Source organism: Schistocerca piceifrons, chromosome 8, assembly GCF_021461385.2.
Source record: "Schistocerca piceifrons isolate TAMUIC-IGC-003096 chromosome 8, iqSchPice1.1, whole genome shotgun sequence".
Taxonomy (NCBI): domain Eukaryota; kingdom Metazoa; phylum Arthropoda; class Insecta; order Orthoptera; family Acrididae; genus Schistocerca; species Schistocerca piceifrons.
The window spans coordinates 374,624,436-374,632,492 of NC_060145.1; positions in this window are offsets into that span (position 1 = coordinate 374,624,436).

Here is an 8,057-nt window from a genome sequence, read left to right on the forward strand (position 1 = left end):
ATAATCACATCTTAATGTCTAAGTAATTAAAGTGGTGCACCACAAGAAGTTATTCTACCAAAAAGTTACCAATTACTTGAAAAGAAAATTATGAATGCAGTTCCTGTGAAGGTAAATGTCATTTTGTGCTCCCTCATTTTTTTAAAAAAATTATTATTTACTCGATCTGTAGACAGAAAATATTTATATTAGTACATCTATAAAATTTTATTTTAACCAATGCTGCAGTGCAGCTAGAAACTAGATATCAAATGAAATAAGCAACTATGTACAAAGCAAAGCATAAGAACCTCGTTCAATAGTCATGTGGCATTTCATAAGTAGTAAAAAAATCTCTCATCTAGAAAGACAGTAGTCATAGTCAGGTGTGTAGACAAACTATTTCTTGTCATTTCATTAGGCATTTCAGTAAATATCAGAAAGTATGATATGTTTTCAAGTAATCAGCGTGTCGGATTTGCGATGCTTTCTCTAAAGGAATGACAATGGCCAGGATAATGGCCTTCCTTTTTTTTTCTGTACTCTGAAAGGCACGCGCTAATGGCTTTTTCTCCAGGCGTCTGACACAGCTGGGTGCCCACGACGCATTACGTGCAGGTGGTCACTTAATTTTCTTACGGAAATATTTACGACAACAGTTTCCGCTACAGTGGCAGTCTCATATAAAAATATTTCACAGGTCAAGAATTAGCGTTGCAAATCTGTAGAAAGAAAATCCTATAAATATAAGTGTCCAAATAAAATATTCGTTAGCATTGTGATACAGTCACGCATTTACGCACATTTCATAACTCTTAAAGTACGAATCTTGGTTTCCAACAACCTTTTTCACAAACCAGAGTCCCTAAACACTACTCATTATTCCTTACCATATTCGTCGACACTTCTTCAATATTTCATCATAACAGCTACGTGGCTTAATCAAATAACTCATATAGCATCAGCCTATTAATCATAAACATACCTCAGCAGCATAATACACATCGTCGTCGTAAAAATAACATCATAACACCTCAGTCAAATCTCAAAATCGTCGTAGCTTCCTCCAATAATTAAAAAATTTCTCTGCTCATGTCAAAAGTGTCATCTGCCTCAAACGTACTTTAAAAATCATGAATCCATACCAAATACATCATTCAAAGCTCTCATAGTATCACAATGGCTCCGAAAAAATATGAAGAGTTCACACAGTACAAACAAAATACAATTTCGTAAGTGTGAAGTTATCCAACGGTGTAATTACGTAAACATGTGTCACTGACGTAGTAAAAAACATGTTTATCTCTCAGTTACATGATCAGATAGCTGTGTAATTTGTGTGTTAGAGAAATATGGTACCGATGTGTAAAGTTGTATAAGCAAATACCATATTAGCTAGGGTTCCTTTTGGTTGCCACACACATGGTACACAAAGTAAGTGTGTACCCCCCTGAGGATTAATGTGATTATACCCTCAGGTGTTACAGATTAGAACAATGGAATGAAATGTATCACTGAAAACCTTTGTATCAATGTACTTCAAATATCTTTAAAAAATAAATGTTTTAAGTACAAAATTAATCACTCAAATGCGTGTCCTGTAGCGCTAAATGTGCGTCTCGCTGTAAGATAATTCTGTGGAAGTGTCGTACTTATCGTCCTCCGAAAGCTAAGTTCTGCAGAAGTCAATGTACTTACCTCATGATAAACAAAAGTGAAATGCTTTGCGTATAAATGTCTTAGTTATTACGCTTATTGCAGTGATGAAGAAAGTACTGTACTGTAACGTATTGTTGTGCTACGGAAAAGGCAGTCTCATTGTAGCTATACTACAAAAGTTACTACTAAAACATGTTTTACTTTCCAGAATAAAACAGAAAAACTGTGCAGATATAAAACAGAAACACCGCAAAATCAACATTGTAAATTGTCACTCATTAGTAGCGTCGTGATAAAATCGTGTAGCTGTCACATAAACTAACTATTGTCTCATCTGGTATCTCACAGAAAGTACTTTAAATCCGGAATGTATTTTCAAGTAAACCAAAATGTTGCATTAAAATCTCATTAGCAGTACTGGTAAATGTTCTAATCGTGCAACTAACAAGCAAGAATGTACACACACAATTACACTGTGTCGTCTGTTCGCAATAACAATGCATTCGTAATTTCTGTTTAAATAATTTCTCTTGGTTCTTGGCTGGATATTTAACTTCAAACATTGTTGCATGTTAAAAGATTCTAAGTCTGACAAAGAATACTAGCAATGTAAAGTGAAAAGTTTTATGGCAAAGACAAAGATAAAAAGCAGATTATCTTTCAATAAATGGTTTTACATGTGAAATGTGGTACAATATTTTACTCTTCCTAGTGCAGAATTTCAACTTCAAAGCAATTATCATGTTGTATACATCGGTAAAGAATGCTAAAATTTTTCTCAAGGCTAGCGTCTCATGTTATTTTTCTCGGAGCCAGCGGGCGCACGCGGCTGCCTGCGGTGCGAGTCATTGTCTGTTTCTTTGTTGGCACGCGCCGTTATTGGGGTTTGGAAACCTAACTTCTACAAATTCACCGTGACGAGAGGGCCCTGCTCTGTTTGAATCCCGCCAGTTCTGATGCAATTCAGGTCTGTCGTTACGATCACATCGTCTGTCGTCATGTCGGTAGTTCCTGTAGTTTCTTTCTTGTCGGTCAAGTGGTGGAGAATTTCTCCTTGAATCGTAACTGCACGCTGGACCGTTGCGTCTAGAGTTATTCTGTCTCCCTTGATAATAATTATTTTGGTTCCCAAATTGTCTGTTTCTCAGATTGTCTCTGTGATAGTCACTACCGCGGAGAGGTGATCTTTCCCTGTAATTATTACTACTCTGCCAACGGTTGTAATACGGGTGGTGTCTGTTTCAGTCACGATTTGTGTTGTGAGAATAGCCTTGTCGCGTCCAGTTATTATTTCTTTCATCGCGGAATTGTGACTGATGTGATCTGTAGTTGTTGTGCTCCTGCGTTCTGCTATTGTCAGTGTCACTTTCCAGTTCTTTTAACAGTCCCTGAAAAGCTTCAATGTCGTCTTTGCAACGTCCTGCCAAAATAATATGTCGTAAATGTTCAGGCAGTTTGATTAAGCAAATGCGGATGAGTTCTGAGGGGCTGTATGGGTTTGAAAGATACTGATTCTTATGCAACATGTCTTCAAAATATTTCATAAGACTGGAAAATTCAGATTGTTCGAAATGTTTCATCATTATGATACCATGTTTTACTCGATCTTGTGTGGCTTGAGACCAATATGCTGAGAGGAAGGCATGGTAAAATTCTCCTTCACTGTGGCAATCGTGAATGACCGATCGCATTCTTACAGCTGGTTCATTCTCTAAGTAGCCACACATAAATTCTAATCTGTGCTCCAATGACCAGTTGGGAGGAAAACAATGAGAGAATTGATGGAGCCATGCTTGTGGATGAATGTCGTTGCCAGAATTTTTAAATGTTTTGAATTTACGTGTAGTAATGAACAGCTTATAGTCAAAGTCATCATGTCGGCGAGTCGCATATCGGTCATTGTTAGGTCGTGTCGGCCGTTCCATCTCAAAATTCGGTGCACATTGCCAATTTCTTTCATAACTTCCGAAATGCCCTGTGTTATTATTTTGCGGCTTTTCCGTATTTCTAAGTCCCTCTTCCCGTGTTGGAGCGCGAGTGTCCTCTGAAATATGTAATTCTTGTATTACCTGTGTCAGCTGATCTTGTACTTCCCGGATTTCTCTTTGGTGTTGTGTATTAATTTGATTCTGATTTTGTTTGAATTTCCTAATTTGTTCGCACTCTTCTGTGTCATTAAAGACTACCGGTCTTGCGTCAATCAGATTATCATCTACCTTCGTAGATAAATTAGTGAACTGATCCAAAAGTTCGGCTACTTTCTCCGATAGTGTACTTATTTCCTCAGTGTGTTTTTCTGAACCAAGTTTCAGAGTATCTACTGTGTCCTTAAAGTTTTCCTGAGTTTTTGCAAGTTGCGTAACCGAATCGGTAGATTCAACTGAGTCAAATTTAGCTTGCAAGGTCTCATGATTTTCATGAACAATAATTTGCAGTTCTTTTATGGCTGCTTCGTGATTCTGTAATGCCTTTTCATGCCGCGAAAAAATAGGTTGAAAATGCTCACAAATTTGCGTTTTTACGTCATTACAGACTTTTTGACATTTCGATTCAATGTTATGTAACTCAGTAGTTAAATCTTCACGCGTTTGTTCAAGAGTTTGTTCCAATGAGTCTAACTTTTGAAGCTGTTGCTGTGTTTGTCTCTGATTTTGTTCCATTGTGTCTAACTGTTGCTGTGTTTGTCTCTGGTGTTGTTCCATTGTGTCTAACTTCTTGAGATTTTGTTCCACTGTGTCTAACTTTTCAAGCTTTTGTCCCATTTGTTGCATTAATTGTAATAACAATGCACTGGTGTCTGAAACATGTTCCTCAGTGCTTTTCGGCAGTGAAGTTGCACCGGCAACATTCACATTTTGACAAGCGGAAAATGTGTCTTGACTCATTTGAGAAAACGGTGAGAACCCAAAACCTGAGTCTGCAGTATTTGCAATATTGTGTTCTCTCATTCCCGATTCCTGAGGCGAGCTGTTGCCGACCAATCGATCGATAACGCTTCCCTGTTCACTACCTGTTTCACTGTCTACACCATTGTTTGCCGCCCGCTCCATTTCCCTATGCGCAATTACCAAATTACTACTTTGAACATTAGTTAATTCATTTCTCTGCGGCGCTAACACACTGCCTTCGTCTTCACTGTCATTTCTCAGTTTACTTTGGAGCCTAGTATTACGTTTTTCACACGCCATAATTGTCACAATATTTCACACGATAACACAGAAAAGCACAATTTGAAGAGCAAAATAAAATAACATAGCAATGGAAATAATGTCTACTTAATTGCCAGCGCAGCTGCGAAATACTTGGTGCAAATCTACATGCATGCCACAACTGTTTTACTGTACAACAATGAAAAACTACAACTACAAAGGAAATTCTCTCTATGATTACGCGCTACCAATAAACAATAGCTACACCAATTACACAAACTACAAGAAAAATCAGAAGATTCCAGTGAGGTATCCTGGCAGGGTCGCCATATGAAACGTCCCCTTTGAACAATTATACAGGACTGTGCTTAAACTGACACACAATATTTTGTTAGCCCAACGCAATCTGACTTTCAAAATTCCCTACAAAAGAATGGCCCTGACTAACATTAAACTATACCTTTCACAAATCACTTACCTCACAAAAATCTTTAAACTATACCTTTCACAAATCACTTACCTCACAAAAATCTTCGCTGCTCAAGCTACTGCAATACAGCGAGCGCCACTACTGCCAGCTAAATAAAAGATTCAAACTACTGAAGGCACTAACTACTGATAGGGATAGTTAGCAAAATGAAAGATATTAATAGAGAACAAACAATGTATTTACCTTGATATCATCATATACAAATATAGCAGTTCATGACAAATTTCAAAACTCCGCCATCTCTCTCTCCACATCCACCACTGCTGGCGGCTCACCTCCAACTGCGCAACGCTACGCGCTGTTCACAGCCAGCTGCCTAACACTACAATGGCGAGTATTACAACAATGCAAAGCAGCCACAGACTGCACACAGCACAGCCAGTGATTTTCATATTGAGCGCTACGTAACGTTGCCAATAAGAAAACATAAACAGCCTACTTACATAGAGAAAACATAAATAGCCTACTTACAAAGGAATCTATTTAACCAAACTGGAAAAGTTTAGTGTTAAGGCAAGTCTATCAAAGGAGCATGATACTTCAAGGTAAATTTAGTTAGGGCTACCACGTTGTGTACTTTGTTAGTTGTTAAACTGTTAAGTATTTGGGTCTGTACATGGAACCCACTATCAAACAGAAATATTTTTTTAGACATTAAAGATAGAGGATTGGATCCTGCAATATTAGTCAGTTTCAGTATGAAGTGTCGTAGTTTACTTCAGCATCTACTACACTTAGTTAAAATTTTGTAAAACTGTCGAAACTAAACCAGTAATCATGGTACCACTTTTGGCTTCGGTTAGTCAGAAGAGTCGGAGAAGTAAATTAGGCCCATTTGCACTTATCTGTCCCAACTTAAGCTCTGCCCCAAGTGGTAGCAGAGTATGGGTGTGTATTGTGAGTCTGTGTCGTTTCTGTTATGCCTAGTAGTTTTCCTTGTTATGGTTTAATTGTTGAGGAATGAAATGACAGTGCTCTTTTATGCTGTAATGTATGACCATTTCATATGGTTACTGACTGTATTTTTGTTTATTCAGAGTCAATGATTATGAATATTATGGGAATTTGTGTTATGATGTACATTGTTAGGGGGGTGCAGTAACAAATGCAAATGGACGAGATGTTTTCAAAAATATTTTTAGAAAGGAATACTTCGAATAATACTAAAACTGTGTGTGTGTGTGTGTGTGTGTGTGTGTGTGTGTGTGTGTTTTTGTGTGTGTGACATTAACCTGAAAGAGACTGAACAGGGTATGCGTTATTGAAGATGTAAGGCTGGCAAGCAATTCCATTTGTTTCTTGTCATGGCTGTAGTGACAAGGGGAATTTTTTCCAGTGTTGTATGTATAATTTCTTTAGTTGCATAGCATTCTGCATGATAACGATATGACAAGAGGCAGACTAATGTTTTCACTCACCATCAAGTATAATCCTGTAATGATTTGCTTCAGTGAAGTGGCGTAAGAAAATTTATTGTGTTTACTCTTGATTAAGGTGAAATGTCTGGGACATTTACACTGAAGATCCAAAGAAAATGGTACACTTGCCTAATATCGTGTATGGCCCCTGCCACAACACTATGTGGCATGACTAATGTCTGAAGTAGTGCTGGAAGGAACTGACACCATGGATCCTGCAGGGCTGTCCATAAATCCGTAAGAGTACCAGGGGGTGAAGATCTCTTCTGGACAGCGAGTTCCAAGGTAGATATGCTCAATAATGTTCATATCTTAGGGCGTTTAGTGGCCAGAGAAAGCGTTTAAACTCAGAAGACTGTTCCTGGGGCATTCCTATAGCAATTCTGGACGTATGGGGTGTCGTGCTGTCCTTCTGGAATTGCCCAAGTGCGTCGAAATGCATAATGGACATGAATAGATGCAAGTGATCAGACAAGATGCTTTCGAACATGTCACCTCTCAAAGTCGTATCTAGACGTATCAGGGGTCCCATATCACTCGAACTGCACATGCCTCACACCATTATACAGCCTCCACCAGCTTGAACAGTCCCCTGCTTTCATGCATGGTCCGTGGATTCATGAGATTGTCTCCATACCCGTGTACGTCCACCCGCTCCATACAATTTGAAACGAGACTCGTCCGACCAGGCAACATGTTCCTGTTCCAATGTTGGTGTTGACGTCCCTAGGCAAGGCGTAAAATTTGCGTCGTGCAGTCATGAAGGGTACACGAGGGGGCCTTCGGCTCCGAAGGCCCATATCGCTAATGTTCCGTTGAATTTGCACGTTGACACTTGTTGTTGGCCCAGCATTGTAATCTGCAGCAATTTGCGGAAGGATTACACTTTTGTCACGTTCGACGATTCTCTTCAGTCGCCCTTGGTTCCGTTCTTGCAGGATCTTATTCTGACAGCAGCGATCTCGTACATTTCATGTTTTACCAGACTCCTGATATTCACGGTACACTGGTGAAATGCTCGTACAGGAAAATCCCCAGTTCGTCGCTACCCCGGAAATGCTGTGTCCCATCGCTCGTGGGTCGACTATAGCGCCATGTTCAAACTCACTTAAATCTTGATAACCTGTCATTGCAGCAGCTGTAACCGATCTAGCAAATACACCAGACATCATATACTTGTTGTCTTATATAGGTGTTGCAGACCCATCCTCGTATTCTCCCTGTTTACAAATTTCTGTATGTGAATATGCAATATGCATGCTTAAGCGTAGTGCTTCCAAACGTTGCGTACAGCCTACTTTGATCTTTTGTGATTAACTTGTCCACACGTACCACACCCATGACTTAAGAAACCATGATGGA